The sequence below is a fragment of the Dermacentor albipictus genome, chromosome 1 (genome assembly GCF_038994185.2).
Source record: "Dermacentor albipictus isolate Rhodes 1998 colony chromosome 1, USDA_Dalb.pri_finalv2, whole genome shotgun sequence".
Lineage (NCBI taxonomy): Eukaryota > Metazoa > Arthropoda > Arachnida > Ixodida > Ixodidae > Dermacentor > Dermacentor albipictus.
Genome location: NC_091821.1, coordinates 513683617 through 513703065, shown reverse-complemented (window position 1 = coordinate 513703065; position 19449 = coordinate 513683617). Strand labels below are relative to the sequence as shown.

Genomic DNA, 19449 nt, shown 5'->3' with positions numbered 1-19449 from the left:
GTTTTCTGCAGATTAATTTTTCGACCTACTCTTCTGCTTTGCCTCTCCAGGTCAGTGAGCATGCATTGCAATTGGTCCCCCGAGTTACTAAGCAAGGCAATATCATCAGCGAATCACAAGTTACTAAGGTATTCTTCATTACCCTTTGTCCCCAATTCTTACCACTCCAGGTCTCTGAATACCTCCTGTAAACACGCTGTGAATAGCATTGGAGAAATCAGGACTTGAGACTGACTCCAACCAAATAACTGAATTTTATTAGCCCGACGTTTCGGAGCCCATTCGGCTCCTTCTTCAGGGGGGTTGTTCTTCGGGGGTGGCGGTGTGCCGCTTTTAAAGCATCTTTTTTGAAGAAAGGAGGGGGGGGGGAACACGGGAGGTGGGGAGACACTTCACAGACGGAAAGGTGGGGGGGAACAAAAGGAAAGGGGGGGGGGGTGTTGTTGAGCGCTTCCATGGTGCTGGGATGACCGGTGCTGGGGGGAGTGCTCGCGATGGTGCCCTTGATGGGGGGGGGGAGGTTACAGGGTCGCGCCGACGTTCTGTGTTGGTGAAACAAGCGGGAGTCTATCTGGCTGTGCGTCCTTTTCTTCTTTTCGTCAGGTCGCCAAGGCCATGGACATACACCGAGGGTAGGTTGCCCTTCACGCGGTTTATGTTATTCCCCGTATTCTGAATGTGCCATGACTCCAGTAGTAGTCTCTTTCGCCAGTTCGTTTCTGTTTGAAGGATTTCAGTTTCCTTGAAAGTGATTTTGTGGTCGGCGTCTTCAGAGTGTTCAGCGACGGCGCTGCGAATACGGTTGAATGTCCTGACGTCGTTCTCGTGCTGTCTGATCCTTTCTTTTAGATTTTTGGTTTCCCCGATGTACGACGCCGGACAGTCGGCACAACTGATTTTGTAGACGACGCCTTGAGCTTTTTCTTTAGGTGGACGATCTTTTGGTTTAGGGAGGAGGATATTGAAAGTGTTTATTGGATTGTGCGCCACTTTGAGGCCTTCTTTTTTTAATATTCGGCTGAGCGCTTCGCTGGTACCTCTGATGTACGGGATGGACACTCGCTTCTGGGGTTGGGGAGAAGTCGACGGCTGAAGGTCTCGCATTTTGCTTCTTCTTTTTTGTTGTCTGGTTGTTTTTCGAATGAAGTCATCTGTGTAGCCATTCCTCTTAAGTTCGTTGAGAACCGTTCTCTTTTCTTTCTTTAGATCCGATTCCGATGAGGAATGAGTTTCGGCTCGTTTGAATAAAGAATTTACAACAGATGCCTTGTGGTTTGCCGGATGGTCGGATTGGAAATGAAGATAGCGGCCTGTGTGGGTTGGTTTTCGGTAGACTGAAAATTTTTAAAATGCCGTCTTTTCGTGTAAATTGTACATCTAAGAATGGGAGTGATCCGTTCTGTTCGCGCTCATATGTGAACTGTATATTCGGGTTACAGTTCACATATGAGCGGATATACAGTTACATATGAGCGCGAACAGAACGGATCACTGAATGATGCCCAATCACGGAATGATGCCCAAAAGATTGTCGTTCATTGCTTCAACACTAAGGTCCTCTTCCCGAGTTAAAGCGGAATACCTGTTCTGTAGCTTGATCTGGAATTCCTCTATTTTCCCTCTTACCGCGAACTCATTGATCGGCTTCTTATGTACCAGTTTCTTCCGTTCCCTTCTCAGGTCTAGGCTAATTCGAGTTCTTACCATCCTATGGTAACTGCAGCGCACCTTGCTGAGAGAGAGAAGTGGTTTTTGAGGGGAAGGAGAAAAGGCTAGCGATATTTTCTGCAACCCATGCGGGAGCACGGCTCAGCGCCAGCAGGGTGTAGGGGATGGGGATAAAAGAGAGAGAGGATAGGAGGGAGAAAGGTAGAGGGTCGTAGTGATTGAAGCGAAGTAGTGGCCGATCAGGCATGTTCACATCTTGTATGATGCCAGGGTTAGTGCAGTGTATGAAGTCTATTTCATTTCTAGTCTCGCCGTTCGGGCTCCTCCACGTCCACTTTCGGCTATCCCACTTGCGGAAGAAGGTATTCATTATCCGCATATTATTGTGTTCCGCAAACTCTACCAATAACTCTCCCCTGCTATTCCTAGTGCCTATGCCATATTCTCCCACTGTCTTGTCTCCAGCCTTCTTCTTGCCTGCCTTGGGAGTGAAGTCGCCCATCAGTATAGCGTATTTTGTTTTAACTCTACCCATCGCCGATTCCACGTCTTCATAGAAGCTTTCGACTTCCTGGTCATCATGACTGGATGTAGGGGCGTAGACCTGTACAACCTTCATTTTGTACTTCTTATTAAGTTTCACAACAAGACATGCCACCCTCTCATTAATGCTATAGAATTCCTGTATGTTACCAGCTATATCCTTATTAATCAGGACTCCGACTCCTAGTTCTTGTCTCTCCGCTAAGCCCCGTTAGCACAGGACGTGCCCACTTTTTAGCACTGTATATGCTTCTTTTGGCCTCCTAGCTTCACTGAGCCCTATTATATCCCATTTACTGCCCTCTAATTCCTTCAAAAGCACTTCTAGACTCACCTCACTAGATAACATTCAAATGCTAAACGTTGCCAGGCTCAGATTCCAAAGGCGGCCTGTTTGGACCCAGGTATTCTTAGCACCCTCTGCTGCATCTGAGGTCTGACTGCCGCCGTGGTCAGTTGCTTCACAGCTGCTAGGGACTGAGGTCCGGGGTTTGATTGTTGTATTCATATAGTACGTTGTGGCCAAGTACTGCACCAGGGTGGCCAATCCTGCTCTGGTGTGGGAGTGCATTAACGGTTCTGGTCACCGGGATCAGGTCGCACTCCAGCCCTGTTTATGCAACTTTATCAACACGCAGATTTTTTTTTTCATCCGGTGTAAAATTGCGCAGCACCGGGATTCGAACCACGGTCCTATTGCATGCGAGGCGGATACTCTACCTCTACGCCACCGCTGCACTCTTGGTGTTCTTTAATGTGCCCCTAAATCACACAAAGTGCACAAGCATTTCTTTATTTCGCCTTCGTCGAAATGCGGCTGCCCCGGGCGGAATCAAACCCATGGCCTCTAGCAATGCCCATAGCCGCAAAGTTACTGCAGTGGGCACAGAAGTGTTGATATAACCTGTGACTCCTTTCGTAGTGGCACCTAGACCCTACGGTGCGCTTTAGTGCAGCTCTGCTTCTGCATACCCTGCATAAGTTGTCTGCTTGACAAATTTGTATGGCGTTTATTTTTCAGAAATAGCAGAAATGTGCCGTGCCATACCTTGAACTTAAATTTATCCCATTTACCCACAACCGCTGCAGCGTCCATAGTAGTAGCATTTCTCAACATTCCTGGTTCCCATAAAAGGCCACCCCCCCCCCCCCCTACTTCTATGGACTGCCTCTTCTCTTTTCTCCTCTGTACAGTTCTATCTACATTTCCTCTGGACTCACATGGTAGTAGAAAGGGAAGCACTGCAACATCTGCAACGCTTTACAGGGGGTTCACGGATAGTTAAAGATGTCAAGAGGCTAATGTGGTGATGCTCAGGGAAGCCCAGAGGGCATTATGCACAAGCGATGCGACGGAAAGGTCGAAATGAGTTTCTTGCATCGCCTTTTCTCTCTGCCACAGTCCTGTCATGTATACAAACACTCTGAACCACCCCCGACGTAGTGTGCCAGGCAGCAGCAGCAGCAGCAGATGCAGTGAGAAAGCCAAAGGAAGCGGCAATGAAAGCTTCACTTTAAAAACATAGACGGAAACTATGCTCACAACTACTTATTTCTAAGTCTAGGTCAGGAGTTCGTAAATTTTCTAATATTGGTTAAATCCCCTGTACTCCCAACTCTCCTTATTAACAACTACCACGTACGTGGTTACAGACAGCTTCACGATGAATGCTGCAATGAATCAACCTAATAACTGCACAGAATGCATAATTTATATGCAAATGAGAACAAAAGAAATGCACAAATTACTGAATAATTTGAATGTTTGTGCAAAGCTTTGTGCTATTTATAGTCAGCCTGAAATTGCCTGTTGTGCAGCTGAGGTTACATTACATAACCATTCTGCTTTATTAACTTGTAGTTGGAAACTGCATTACCAGGAAGCTGCTACTTAAACACAGCCCTGTTAACTCAAAGATGTAAAAACCAGGAAAAATTTTGTGATACACAGAGGTTTAAGATGAGGAAAATTAGGGAACCAGAAGTCTGTTGCCCGAGCATACACCACAAGGATCCTTTACAAAATAGTGCCAGTAACATTCTTGTTCAAGGAAGAATGGTGCAGACGAACAGAGACAAGATAGAAAATGCGAACAAGCGCAGACTAGTAACAATGGTTTATTTTGAAAAACAAGCTAAACATATAACTTGGCATAAATACCCTGGCATAAACACGTGTTGCACCTTAAAGACTAGTGCTTAAATAATCAATTTCAAGTTCGAGTAGACTCACCGACGGCCTCACCATGCACGTGTCACCAGAATTATGAATAAAGGATGCTTCAGCAATCTCCCTCGCTATCCTATCTTTGTGTCTTGACAGCACCTTGGTTTCCTTTAGCAACGGTTTGCACTTACACTCATTGCAATGCAGGCACACATTAGACGACAGCTGCCCTTTCAAAGAAGCTCTATGGTCCATTAATTGGTTGTTAAAATACCGTCCTATTTGGCCAATGTACCACTTCCAGCAGGAAAGAAGAATGTGATACACTACACCTTTTGCACGAGTTGGTTCCTTGTGTCTTTGATGCCATAGGGTAACCAGGTCTGTGCCACTGGGAATGTGCAGCTCTACAATGACGGAAAGGATCCCTTAAATTTCTCCCATGCTGAGCGGAATCAAACTCACGTCACAAGGGTTCCTCAGGAACCGCAATCAAATGCATCAGCACGCTGTGCCACGAATGCACTGAGTAGGTGCTGCTTGTGAATGAACGCCTTTCACCCCAACGCTTTAGCAAGTATGGCCATGAATGCACCTCAGTATGTGCCGCTCTTCAATAAACCTCAGACTGTGTGGCAAGCGAGGGAGCAAATCTCAGCTTTCGCAGGCAACAGTGCACCGTGCTTCTCGTCTCGGAGCTAGGTCAGCTGTGAACTTCTCGTCAATGCCACTAGATGGCACAGCACATCCAGAAAGAAGCACAAGAGAAGAGCTCAGTTGCCACGACACATCTCACAAAGTTTGTGCGCACTGGTGTATCATGCATTTCAGAGGCTATGCGCAGGCTTCATGGCAATGGTGCTCGATGGGATCGAGTGTTCTTAGGAAAGTGCGAAAAAGGAGTCCTGCTGCAGTACGCACCTCATACATCACTCGTTTCAATGGTGGCAATATGTTATGTCCCCACATAATCCTCTACCTATGTTGGTGCCATGGCTGGTTTCGAACTACGTTACCTCAGCACAGAAGCCCAATGCACTACCCATTCGACCATGGCAAAACAATTAGATACGAGCATACATAGATAGATACATAGATAGCCCCCGAAAAGTGCGTGAAGCATCCTAAGAATGCTAACATGCACCAAGGGTGCGATCTTGTACGTGTTCCAAAATAGAACGGAGGTGATTTGTTCCACCGAGCTAAATACGATTCGTCAATTTGAACTGTGCCGAACGCCACGACGTCAATTGTGACGTGATATCTGCTGTCAATCATTCTGTGTCGTCCGCTATCGGACGAACGGAACAGAACATACCGCCTATTTTATGACATAAAGAACGAACCGCCTCCATTCTATTTTGGAATGCGTACAAGATCGCACCCCAAAAGTGCTCTATCGGGATGACGTCATGACAGCATATGGCAGCAGTTATCACTGCTGTTTTATTTCATTTTATTTGTGCCCATTTACAAGCAAATGGAGGGGGTAAAGGTAAAAGCTGCTTACTGGCAGCTTGAGTGGTCCCTGGCCCCCTTTACATATTGGCAGAACAGTGGCAAAGAACACTTTCAGAAATGAAAACCTCCTTTTCCTTTTCCCACTACCTCACTAACAATCTCACACAACGCCTATATTAATACACATCAAAGCAATAAACATTGTCTTGGCCCAGCCACCACTGTGTATGGTGCGTGTTCTTCAGTAGCGACGATGGGATGACAGCAGGCCGCCCTCTTAGTATGCCACAGCCTTCGTCACCATGAGACGATATTGTCACGTGGTAGTGACGGCGAAGAAAGAAGCAATAACGCAGTAGCAATACTGTGAACGAGAAAACTAACTTTTATTGGGCGAACCTGTGCCCACAAAAACAGGCTACACTTATAGCACAACGATAGCGGCGAACACGGTCGGCGATCGTCGGAAAAACTGATCAGCGGGTCAAGCGCGTCGGCTTTTATAGATCAGTCGTCGAATGTTCCAGATTACCTGATGGGACCCGCGTGTCTTCCACAAAGTTCTACACCATTCATGTCACGCGATGAAATCTGATAACACAAGGTTCGGCGACAACAGACACGCGGATAGAAGCATCAATAACTTTCCAGAAACTTCGGATACATGCAAGCGCGTCCCGCGCTGCGCGATAAGATTTGTTAGGCGGTGAAACCTGGTCGCCCGATAAATATAAATACACGTGTCAATACCCCCCTCTTAAAAAGCATCGTCCCGATGCTACAAAGAGAGCGAAACACAAAGGGACACTTATTAAACATAAGTAACAAAACAACGAAAAGAAATAAAGTCCAAAGGTCAGTTACGCGAAGTCCCAAAGTTCGTCAACGCTGGTGGTACGGCTTGAGCCGCACAACGTGGACAATTTCAGGTCGTGAGCGGCGCCGCTGTGACAGCGAAATGCCGTCTGACACGACCTCGTAGTCCAGTGCACCAATACGTCGGATGATCTTGTACGGTCCAAAATAGCGACGCAAAAGCTTCTCGCTCAGTCCTCGTCGGCGTATAGGGGTCCATACCCAAACACGGTCGCCGGGCTGGTACTCGACGAAGCGTCGTCGGAGATTGTAGTGTCGGCTGTCGGTCCTCTGCTGGTTCTTGATTCGCAGGCGGGCGAGCTGTCGGGCTTCTTCGGCGCGCTGGAGATAGGTAGCGACGTCAAGATTCTCTTCGTCCGTTACGTGCGGCAGCATGGCATCGAGCGTCGTCGTCGGATTCCTGCCGTAAACCAACTTGAACGGCGTGATCTGTGTTGTTTCTTGCACCGCCGTGTTATAAGCGAATGTTACGTACGGCAGCACGGCATCCCAGGTCTTGTGTTCGACGTCGACGTACATCGCTAGCATGTCGGCGAGGGTCTTATTCAGCCGCTCCGTAAGACCATTCGTCTGCGGGTGGTAAGCCGTTGTCCTCCTGTGCCTTGTCTGACTGTATTTCAGAATGGCTTGGGTGAGCTCCGCTGTAAAGGCCGTTCCTCGGTCGGTGATGAGGACTTCTGGGGCGCCATGTCGCAGCAGGATGTTTTCGATAAAGAATTTCGCCACTTCGGCTGCGCTACCTTTCGGCAGTGCTTTTGTTTCAGCGAAGCGGGTGAGGTAGTCCGTCGCCACGACGATCCACTTATTTCCAGTTATTGACGTCGGAAAGGGTCCCAGCAAGTCCATCCCGATCTGCTGGAATGGTCGGCAAGGAGGCTCGATTGGCTGTAGTAATCCGGCTGGCCTTGTCGGCGGTGTCTTGCGTCGCTGACAGTCTCGGCATGTTCTGACATAACGGGCGACGTCGGCGGTCAGGCGCGGCCAATAATACTTTTCTTGTATCCTTGATAGTGTCCGGGAAAATCCGAGGTGTCCAGCGGTCGGATCGTCATGTAGGGCATGCAATACTTCTGGACGAAGTCCTGACGGGACAACAAGAAGGTAATTGGCGCGGACTGGCGAGAAGTTCTTCTTCACGAGTAGACTGTCTTGAAGCGTGAAGGAAGATAATCCGCGCTTAAATGCCCTGGGGACAACGTCGGTGTGCCCTTCCAAATAATCGACGAGGCCTTTAAGTTCCGGATCCGCTCGTTGTTGTTCGGCTAAGTCTTCCGCGCTTATTATTCCAAGGAAGGCGTCGTCATCCTCGTCATCTTGCGGCGGCGGGTCAATGGGGGCGCGGGATAGGCAATCGGCGTCTGAGTGTTTTCGTCCGGACTTGTATGTTACGGTGATGTCGTATTCTTGTAGTCTGAGGCTCCACCGTGCCAGCCGTCCTGAGGGATCCTTTAAATTCGCTAGCCAACACAAGGCGTGATGGTCGCTGACGACTTTGAATGGCCTGCCATATAGGTAAGGGCGAAATTTCGCTGTAGCCCAAACGATGGCGAGGCATTCCTTTTCGGTTGTAGAATAATTGCCTTCCGCTTTTGACAACGACCGGCTAGCGTAAGCTATCACGTGTTCATGTCCATCTTTTCTCTGGACCAGGACGGCGCCGAGGCCTAGGCTACTGGCGTCAGTGTGGATTTCGGTATCGGCGTGTTCGTCGAAGTGCGCAAGCACGGGCGGCGACTGCATGCGTCGTTTGAGTTCTTGAAATGCCTCGGCCTGCGGCGTTTCCCACTTGAACTCGACGTCGCATTTAGTTAGCTGCGTCAGCGGCTCAGCGATGCGTGAAAAGTCCTTGACAAAGCGCCTATAGTAGGCACACATGCCAAGGAATCTGCGCAATGCCTTCTTGTCGATTGGCTGCGGGAACTTTGCGATGGCAGCTGTCTTCTGCGGGTCGGGGCGTACTCCAGATTTGCTGATGACATGGCCTAGGAATAGAAGCTCATCGTAAGCGAAGTGACACTTTTCCGGCTTCAGGGTGAGCCCTGATGACTTGATGGCCTCTAATACTGTCGCAAGCCGCTTAAGGTGATCGTCGAAATTTCCGGCGAAGACGACGACGTCATCCAAGTAAACAAGACAGGTCTGCCACTTCAATCCTGCTAAAACCGTGTCCATCACGCGCTGGAACGTTGCAGGCGCCGAGCACAGTCCAAACGGCATAACTTTGAATTCATAGAGGCCGTCTGGCGTGATGAAGGCGGTCTTTTCGCGATCCCTTTCGTCGACTTCTATTTGCCAGTAGCCAGACTTGAGGTCCATCGATGAGAAGTATTTAGCATTGCAGAGCCGATCTAATGCGTCGTCTATCCGTGGGAGGGGGTATACGTCTTTCTTCGTGATTTTGTTCAGTCGACGATAATCGACGCAGAAACGTAGGGTTCCGTCCTTTTTCTTCACTAAAACAACTGGAGACGCCCACGGGCTTTTCGACGGCTGGATGATGTCGTCACGCAGCATTTCGTCGACTTGTTGTCTTATAGCTTCGCGTTCTCGCGTCGAAACTCGGTAAGGGCTCTGGCGTAGTGGTCGAGCGCTCTCTTCGGTGATTATGCGATGCTTTGCGACTGGTGTTTGTCGAATCCTTGATGACGTCGAAAAGCAGTCTTTGTATCGTCGAAGCAGACTTCTGAGCTGTTGCTGCTTAATCACGGGGAGACTTGGATTTATGTTGAAGTCTGGCTCGGGAACTACGGTCGTCGGGGTAGATGCAACAGAATCCGAGAGGACGAAGGCATCGCTGGTTTCCTGTATTTCCTCGATGAATGCGATCGTCGTGCCCTTGTTGATGTGCTTGAACTCCAGGCTGAAGTTTGTCAGCAACACTCTCGTGTTTCCTCCGTGCAGTCGAGCGATCCCTCTTGCGACGCAAATTTCACGGTCGAGTAGTAGACGTTGGTCGCCTTCGATGACGCCTTCTACGTCAGCGGGTGTTTCGGTGCCGACCGAAATAACGATGCTGGAGCGAGGCGGGATGCTCACTTGATCTTCGAGCACACTCAAGGCGTGGTGGCTACAAGGGCGCTCCGATGGTATCGCTTGATCTTCCGACAGCGTTATTGACTGCGACTTCAGGTCGATGATGGCGCCGTGTTGGTTCAGGAAGTCCATGCCGAGAATGACGTCTCGTGAACACTGTTGCAGGATAACGAAGGTGGCAGGGTAAGTCCGGTCATGAATGGTAATTCTTGCCGTGCAGATTCCAGTCGGCGTAATGAGGTGCCCTCCAGCGGTCCGAATTTGGGGGCCCTCCCATGCAGTCTTAACCTTCTTCAACTGGGCGGCGATGCGTCCACTCATTACGGAGTAATCGGCCCCTGTGTCGACTAAGGCAGTGACTGCGTGGCCGTCGAGAAGCACGTCAAGGTCGGTGGTTCTTTGTCTGGCGTTGCAGTTAGGTCGTGGCGTCGGATCACGGCTGCGTCGTGTTGAACTGAAGCTGGAACGTCGCTTCGTCAAGTCGTCTTTCGTCGGTGTAGTCTTGGCTTCCTGACTTCGTCGGGACGGCGGCGTGTCGTCATTAGGTCGTCGAGACGGTTTCTTCGTCGTCTTCGTCGGCGGCGGAGGATCTTCGTCGTCTTCGTCGGCGGCGGAGGATCTTCGTCAATTCGACGAACAGCAACCGCACCTCCATCGGTTGCTGCTTTTAGTTTTCCGGATATGGGCTCGCAGAGCGGCCCCGGGCTGGGCCGGTGTATGGTCGGTGCTGCGGCGACAGGTAGCGGCCTGGTGACGGCGAACGGGACGGTCGTCGAGGGCTCCACTGAGTAGCGGCGAGGTAGTCGGCGATGTCACGAGGGCGTTCACCTTCCCTCGGGCGCTGTGCGTTCACGGCGAAGCCTCGCAATCCCAGGTCGCGGTATGGGCATCGGCGGTACACGTGCCCGGCTTCGCCGCAGTGGTAGCAGAGCGGGCGGTGGTCGGGGGCGCGCCAAATGTCCGTCGTCCTCGCGTAGGTGCGCTGGGCGACGGGTGGGCGTGCTGGCGGCGGCGGCGGTGGACGACGGAATTGCGGCGTTACAGGGACCTGGCGTTGTCGCGGAGGGGGAGCTTGACGGCGTGCGATGGCGGCGTAAGTCATCGCTTCTGGCTGGGGCTGCGGTAATTGTGGTTGCACCTCAGGAACTCCTAGCGATCGGTGCACCTCTTCTTTCACGACGTCGGCGATCGAGGCCACTTGAGGCTGCGACGATGGCAAGACCTTGCGCAGTTCTTCGCGCACGATGGCCCTGATGGTCTCGCATAAATCGTCCGTGGCCAGTGATTGAATTCCGGAGTAGCTTGTTGGCTTGGTGCGTCGGTCAAATTGCCGGTTCCGCAATTCCAGTGTCTTCTCGATGCTCGTCGCCTCACGAAGAAACTCGTCGACGGTCTTCGGTGGACTTCTTACCATACCGGCGAAAAGTTCCTCCTTTACGCCACGCATCAGTAGACGTACTTTCTTCTCCTCGGACATTTCTGGGTCGGCGTGGCGTAACAGACGGCTCATTTCCTCAGTGAAAATCGCGATCGTCTCATTCGGCAGCTGCGCTCTTGTCTCCAGTAGAGCTTGGGCTCGTTCTTTTCGCACGACGCTTTGAAATGTTTTCAGGAAGCCGCTTCGGAAGAGGTCCCACGTCGTCAAGGTGGCTTCTCGATTCTCGAACCACGTCTTGGCGGCGTCCTCCAATGCGAAATAGACATGTCGTAGCTTGTCGTCGCTTGCCCAGTTGTTAAACGTAGCGACCCTCTCATACGTTTCCAGCCAGGTTTCCGGGTCCTCAAATGTGGAACCGCGGAACGTCGGTGGTTCCCTGGGCTGCTGCAGGACGATGGGGGACGCTGGGGCTGCCATTGCGGTTGCCTTGGCCACAATCTTCTTGGTCTTCTCAGGTAGAAGTCCGTGCTCCGGGGGCAGCTGTTGAAGACGGCGGCTTGCTCGGTGGTCCGGGATTACGTTGGTGTTCTGTTCGCGGTCTGGGCTGGGATCACGGCTTGTCGGGGGCGTCCTGTACATGGACGAAAAGCACCTCCACCAGATGTCCCGTGGTAGTGACGGCGAAGAAAGAAGCAATAACGCAGTAGCAATACTGTGAACGAGAAAACTAACTTTTATTGGGCGAACCTGTGCCCACAAAAACAGGCTACACTTATAGCACAACGATAGCGGCGAACACGGTCGGCGATCGTCGGAAAAACTGATCAGCGGGTCAAGCGCGTCGGCTTTTATAGATCAGTCGTCGAATGTTCCAGATTACCTGATGGGACCCGCGTGTCTTCCACAAAGTTCTACACCATTCATGTCACGCGATGAAATCTGATAACACAAGGTTCGGCGACAACAGACACGCGGATAGAAGCATCGATAACTTTCCAGAAACTTCGGATACATGCAAGCGCGTCCCGCGCTGCGCGATAAGATTTGTTAGGCGGTGAAACCTGGTCGCCCGATAAATATAAATACACGTGTCAATATGTCAGCCCCCCGCAGTTTGACGAGACGAACGACAAGTAGCCAGCTTACCAAGTTAGACTGGAGGCCTTTTTTGAAGGCAATGGCGTCACAGACGACAAGAAGAAGCAGGCCCTGTTGGTTGCAGCACTGACTATCCACACCGTGGATGTACTCTGTGGTCGATGGACGCCAGGCAGGGTGAACGAACTTTCTTATGCCCAAGAGGTAGCTTTGTTGTAGCAGCACTTTTCACTACTATGAAATGAGATAGCACAGTCTTACAAGTTCTTTACATGCGACTAGCTGCTAGACAAACCTGCCAAAGATTTCATAGTTGCCATACGTCAGATAGTGGACGCATGTAATTTTGGCTCAACGTTGGATCGAATGCTGTGAGATCACATCATCTGTGGGCTGCAAAGCACAGGAGTGCGTCGACAGTTGCTTGCGAAGCCGCAGCTGATGAGGAGTGAAGCAGAATAAATCATGCTATCAGCCGAAATGGCAGCAGATAATGAGCCATGCCACTGAAGGAAGCGTACATGCGATGGGAGGACACTCTTATCACCCAAGAAACTGGCCATGGCTTATTCTGTGCAACCGCTGTAGAGTGAAAGGGCACGAACCAGAGGATTGCCAGTTTCGTTCGGCAACATGCTTCAAGTGCCAACAGTGGGGTCATATCGCCCAAGCCTGTTTCCGTCGGGAGAGAGAGTTCATTTAAGGGCCATCAGAGCTGTCACGTCAGGAACATAACCTATCATCTCAGGAGGAGGGCACAGCTGTGGGCACGGATGGTATATTCGCGTTCGAAGCAGCGGACAGCCATGTCAGCCACGTCGGCATCCCGTAACACATTGAGCGCACGCTAAATTGTGAGGGCGTTCCATTGGACAGGTAGGTCGATACAAGGTCACCAGAGTCAGTCATCACGTGGCCCACCTATGAGCAAAACAAAACAGTGTGGCCCAAGCTGCGTGGTTTGCCACTAAACTGACTTGCTACCTGGGAAACTTCCCATTCGTGGACAACTCAAGCTCAAGGTTTCGAGCGGAAACCGGTCGATGGACGGATCCCTGACAGTCCTCGGTTGCTCCGGCCCCAACCTGTGTGCATGCAACCTGATCCAGGCGTTCAACATGCTCGAGGCGCCAGTAATGAACGTGAACATGACAGGTGAGTGAATGCCCTTCGTGGAGACGGATGATGTTAACGTGCACCGTTTGATAAGACAATTTGCTGACATGTTCACATCAGGCCTAGGTCTCATCACTGGTAATAATATTTGGGGTTTTACGTGCCAAAACCACTTTCTGATTATGAGGCACGCCGTAGTGGAGGACTCCGGAAATTTTGACCACCTGGGGTTCTTTAACGTGCACCTAAATCTAAGCACACGGGTGTTTTCGCATTTCGCCCACATCGAAATGCGGCCGCCATGGCCGGGATTCGATCCCGCGACCTCGTGCTCAGCAGCCCAACACCATAGTTACTGAGCAACCACGGCGGGTCTCATCACTGGTTCGCCGGTACACTTTGAGATGTGGGACAATGCGGTACCGAAATTCTGGAAAGCACACAAAGTCCCGTAAGCCTTTTGTCCAAGGGTAGACGCTGTATTTGAGCACCTTTTGGCTGCTGGCATCATTGTCCCTGTGCCTGATTCTAAGTGGGCCACACCAGTGGTGCCAGTAGTAAAGCGTAACAACGGCATTCGCCACTGCGGTAATTTTAAACTCATGGTAAACAAAGCTTGTCACACTGAGCAATATCCATTGCTCCGGATGGAAGATATCCTGGCAACATTGAACAGCGGTCAAGTTTTCACCATGATAGATTTGCGGGAGGCTTACAATCAGCTACTGTGCGATGAGGAAGCCATTCTACTTATGACTATAAACATGCATAAAGAATTGTTTAGCTTCAATCACTTGCCATTGGGAGTGGCTTCCGTGCTGGCAGTGTTCCAACGCCACATGGAGACCATCTTGCATGGACTTCCTGGGGTTCAGGTCTACTTAGACAACGTCATCATTGCAGAGAAACACAATGACTGCACCACACTGCACGAAGTATTGCCGTGGTTTCGGGAAAATGGCGTGCGCTAGATGCGAACAAGTGCAAGTTCTCTCGAGCACAGGTGGATTTCTTGGGACACCACATTAGTGCTCAGCGACATCAACCAAAGTCGGAAAACAGTGGATGCCATTCTTCAGGTGCAGCTGCCAAGGAACTTCGCAGAATTAAGGTCGTATCTGGGCATGGTAACACACTACCACAAGTTTCTTCCCAGTGCATCTACGGCCATGGCATCACTGTATCAACTGCTCTGCAAGGAAGCTAAGTGAGAGTGGGGTCCCAGACAACAACAGGCATTCAGAAAGGTGAAGGACCTCCTCAAGTCTGCTGATTTTCTGGCGCATTTTGACCCGCGCAAGGCTTTTACCCTGGAATGCGATGCCTTCCCGGATGAGATTGGTGCAGTGCTTTCTCATGATGTCAGGGACGGGGTGTGTCGGCGCACAGGCTTTCGTTCTTGGGTACTGATGGAAACCGAGCAAAATTATTCACAGCTGGAGCACGAAGCTCTGACTCTAGTTTATGGGGTCTCAAAATTCTGGCAATACCTACTCGGTAAGCCATTCACACTGTTGACTGACCATAAGCCGCTTGTGGGACTTCTTTGTCCAGATAGGGCTGTACTAGTGATGGTCGCCGCCCTAATCCAGTGATGGACCCTGCTGCTGAATGCATACGACTTCGTCATCAAACACCAGCCGGGAAAGGACAACATTCCAGCAGATGAACTCAGCCGACTCCCAACGTCCGCAACGTCTCAGCCAGAGACCCTGGAAGAAACCGGGGATCGTGAGTACGTCTTGCTCATCGAAAACCTCAATGACGGTGTTATGTCCGCGAAACAACTAGCCGCTCTCACCTCGCATGATGAGGACGTAGCAAAGGTGCAAAAATGGGTGCAGGGAGGATGGCCAAGAAACTTGGAGCCCAAGGACCTGCATTTGCGACCATACTTCAACTGGAAGGTTGAGTTAACTTGGAGTCATGGGCTTCTATACTGGGGCCATCACATAATCGTGCCTAAAAGTGCAAGAGTGGGAATGTTACGCCTGCTGCATCAAGGTATTTGCTCAAGGAAGCGGCTGGGCCGCTCTCCACTGTGGTATCCCAAGATCGATAACGAGATTGAGAACATAGTTAAGTCATGTCCCCAGTTGTTGCGTATAAGCAGTGCCTATGCCCCCCAGTAAATCCCTGGTCGCATCGCCAGGAACGAGCGAGTGTTGGTCAAGGCTGCATATTGACTTTGCGGGGCCAATCAATGGACACATGCTACTGGTCGTTGTAGATTCACACAGTAAATGGATTGAAGCAGTAACCCTGAAAAGCAACACAACCCACGCCACCACAGAAGCCCTGCGCACCTTGTTCGGAACGTTCGGATTGCCCTGGATGCTTATATTTGATAATGGCCTGCAATTTACAAGTGCTGAATTTTGGGAGTGTATGAAGCTGAATAACATAGCACATGAATACTTGAATACTTTGTTTAGCGCAAAACGACAGAGACAAGAAAGACGACAGGACAAGGCGCTACTCTCCATAGGACATCAACATAGCACATGTCCGGACAGCACTGTATCACCCGCAGTCCAACAGGCTCGCGGAACGTGTCGTGCGAACTGTTAAAGAATCTTTAAGGAAGAGTGTCCATGAGTCATTGAAAACACGTTTGGCAAGGATTCTGCACAGGTACCGAAGCACGCCGCAGGCCGGGGGCCGTACTCCAGCGAAACTCCTTATGGGCTACGAGCTCCGTTCCAGCCTGGACAATGCAGTGGCACCTATGGGGCTTCTCGCCCCACAGTCTCCAGTTGACTGCCCCGTTCTTGGTGTGTCGCGGACAGGGGAACCTGCCTGGGTAAAGAACTTCAGGTGAGGCGAGCCATGGATCCCAGCCCGAATCACATCATCGGAAAGCACTCGCAAGGTGAACGCCGATGGTCCAGAGGGGGTGAACATTCATTCACACAGCAACCAGATCAAGTGGGGGAGCGTGTCCACCACGAGTGGGGGAGCGTGACCTGGACAACGGAGCCTGTGACCCTTGAGTGCCAAGAAGGAACTGCCAGCCCCCAAGTATTTGGGACACCAAAGCAGGGGCCAGAAATATGCAAGGCTGCCCCAAGCAACCCAATGCCAGTGCTTGGCCGGTCAGGTCAGACACGAAAACCTCCAGACTGCTATGCACAATAGCGCGAACAAGATGCTATGTTGTGTTGACGTCACCTGCTCCAGTCTGGTCTAAAACCCCTTGATTGACACTCTTCTGAACTGGTTAGCAGAAAAGTTCACAGAAGGGCTTTATTATGGCCGTGCTACATGGTGCGGATCAGCTTTGTCCTGTACCAGCTTGACCGACGGATAGTAGCCACATCCGAATTGCGCATTTTGAAGCACTGTCAATGGCTCACTATGAGGGAATGTTTTCCAAGGTGTCTAACCAGGAGCAGCCAGGAGTGAGTGTGCACTTGCAAGCTTACATGTGGTCCAACCTTAAGTTATGTATCGTTAGAGGCTAGTTCAAACTAATAGAAATTTGCCAGACCCAACGGCTGCGACATCGATAAGCATAGTGGCCAAAGTTTAATTCCCGAGTGTGAGCACACGATAGTTGGCTTCTTCTGAAAGTATGTAATTCTTATCAAATTTTGAAACACAGATCTTTGCTTACTTTAGCATTTTTGTTAAACTATGTTAATGAATACACACAGTAAAAGCAGGAAGAACACTGATGCAAATACGCTTCTTGACTGATGTCAACTAATGGCCAATGACAGTGCTCTATGAGAATCTGCCCACTGATGCCAAAGGGCAGCCGCCAGCAGCCTCGAAAGGGTTGGAATGTCTCTGTTGAATAGTGTTTCAAAAAATGCGACTTCATGCTTCAATTGTGAGCCCCATGCATCACACACGAGTGCAAAATTAGGCTGAGATGTTCACAGGAACATATGCTATCCATAGAATGTGCTTTTTTTTTTTTTTTTTCACCGAGCCCGAGTGTGGCTCAAGGACCATCTAATGCATGCATTTTTACTCACTCCTGCTTAAGAAGAACCTCTAGCTGAAGTGAAGGGCTTTTATCTATAAATACATGGCAAAAGAGAAATAATTTTTCTTGGCAACCACTGCACTGAATTTTATAAGGTTTGAACTTTGAAGTTTATTTCTTTCTTTCTTGCAGAAAGAGGAAACAACAAGAGCTAAAGGCCATATGGCTTGGCAGGGGCTCTTGCTCCTAAGTGCGTTCGGCTAACATGATAATTCAATGTACGAAAAAAGCAAATATAACACAAGAACGAGCAAGTACAATGTAGAAAATACAAATAAACAAGATAGTTTGTACATTATACAATGACTATGTGAAAAGACATTTTATTCTTCAATTTTTGTTTGTTTGTACATTCACTTTACACCGCAGATTAAAGCATACATTATAGTGCATAAAGAAATGGTAGCGTGACAATAAAAGTTAAATCTAGCAACTTTTAGATGCAGAATGCTGAAAATCACAATATTTAGAAAAACAAAACTATCATGCTATATATAACTCTAACTCAGGAATGAAAAATGTTATTACAATTCTGTAAACTGCACCTAATATGATGGGTCAACATTGATGCATAAAACCGCTACAAAGTATAATTACACAGAACCTTGTTAATTCGGATTCTAGGAGACCAAAAAGTATATCTGAATTAAACGAAGGGGGATTAACAGGGGTATCAAGAAAACAATAAACAAATGCTTACTACGTCAACATGCCTTTATTTACTGAATAAATGAACAAATCCTTTTTCTATTCTGTACAAAAGCAGTATGGAAGGTGCAATTCTCGTCATCTCATGACTGATTGCCTCTCACAGTGGCAAAGGCCTTGCAACTTCCTTCGCAACCCGGTTATTTTTTCGCCAGTGAGTGGGTCACCAACAGATCACCCACACATCGCGTATAGCCAGTGCTCTTCATCCTGGGCAGCTTTGCGATGAGTCAAATCGAAACTGTTTGCTGCAACCGCTGCAGATGAAATAAATCGCAGCTGCTTTTGATGCGATAATGGATGGCGATTATGCAGTTTTGAAGGCACGCAGCCAACGCGCGTCTTCCAAAGTTGAGGAATGCACCCCATCAATGCGTCATGCATACACACAAACCATAAATTCTGTAAATACACGCACGGTCTCAACCAAATGATACCTCAAGAATACTAACTTAATTTCTGCTCCTAAAAGGCTGCCTACGTTTTTGAATTTCAACACAGCATTCACTAACATATGAAGTTTAGTACTAAAGCGAGATCAGTTACACAGCCATATTAGCGACACAGAATCTGATATCATCTTGCTAACAGAAATGTGGGTGAGCTCAAGCATAGAGGATAACGAAGTTTTTCCGTCCAACACTAACTTCACATTATACCGTAACGATAGACAAACAGACAAGGCTGAAGGGGAGGAGGTGTTCTTGTCGCTGTTAAAAAGATATTATCATCTTACCAAATATGTCACGATAGTAACCTTGAACTTTCATGGGTATGTGTCTATAACAACACGAAACAGTTTTTGGCATTTGTTACAGACCACCTGATAAACAGCAAGCCTTCATTGATTTGCTGTCCCAATCCTTAGCAAACAAACACAAGCTGCCGAATGCACCGCTTTTTCTTTCCGGAGATTTTAATTACCCCCACATTAACAGGAGTATGCTGTCTGTATCAACAGGGACCTTTTCTACTGAAGCGAAACAATTCCTTGAAGTAACAGAAGATTTCAACCTCCAGCAGGTGATAGCATGTCCCACCAGAGGCAATAACATACTCGACTAACTTCTTACAGGTCACCCGGGCAACATTTCTGCCATTATCACGATACCTGGCCTCAGCTATTGTTGTCTCCTGCACATTACTTGTCTCCCACTGAGTAAGAAATCATCTACCCAAAAACTAATCTCTGACCACCGGAGAGGTAACTATGACGCTATAAACAGCGGAGTCATTTTGGCAGAACTTTCAGATCACTTTCTCGTCATGCTCAGTCAACTCCAACTGGGAGCTATTTAGAAACACAATGTTATACATAAAAGATAAGTACATACCCACTATTGTTGCAAAATCGGATTATAACAACCCTTGGTTCACTAAACATGCAAAATCTCTTCCGAAAAGTAA

General features: G+C 49.2%; 1 protein-coding gene and 1 pseudogene across 2 annotated transcripts in view; one reads left to right on the top strand and one right to left on the bottom strand.

Moving 5' to 3' along the window:
* The window catches only part of Atg16 (Autophagy-related 16), a 378915-nt gene that overhangs the window by 65468 nt on the left and 293998 nt on the right, over nt 1-19449 (bottom strand). The gene's annotated exons all lie outside the window — the stretch shown is intronic.
* Nucleotides 5113-16305, top strand: LOC135906003 (uncharacterized; annotated as a pseudogene).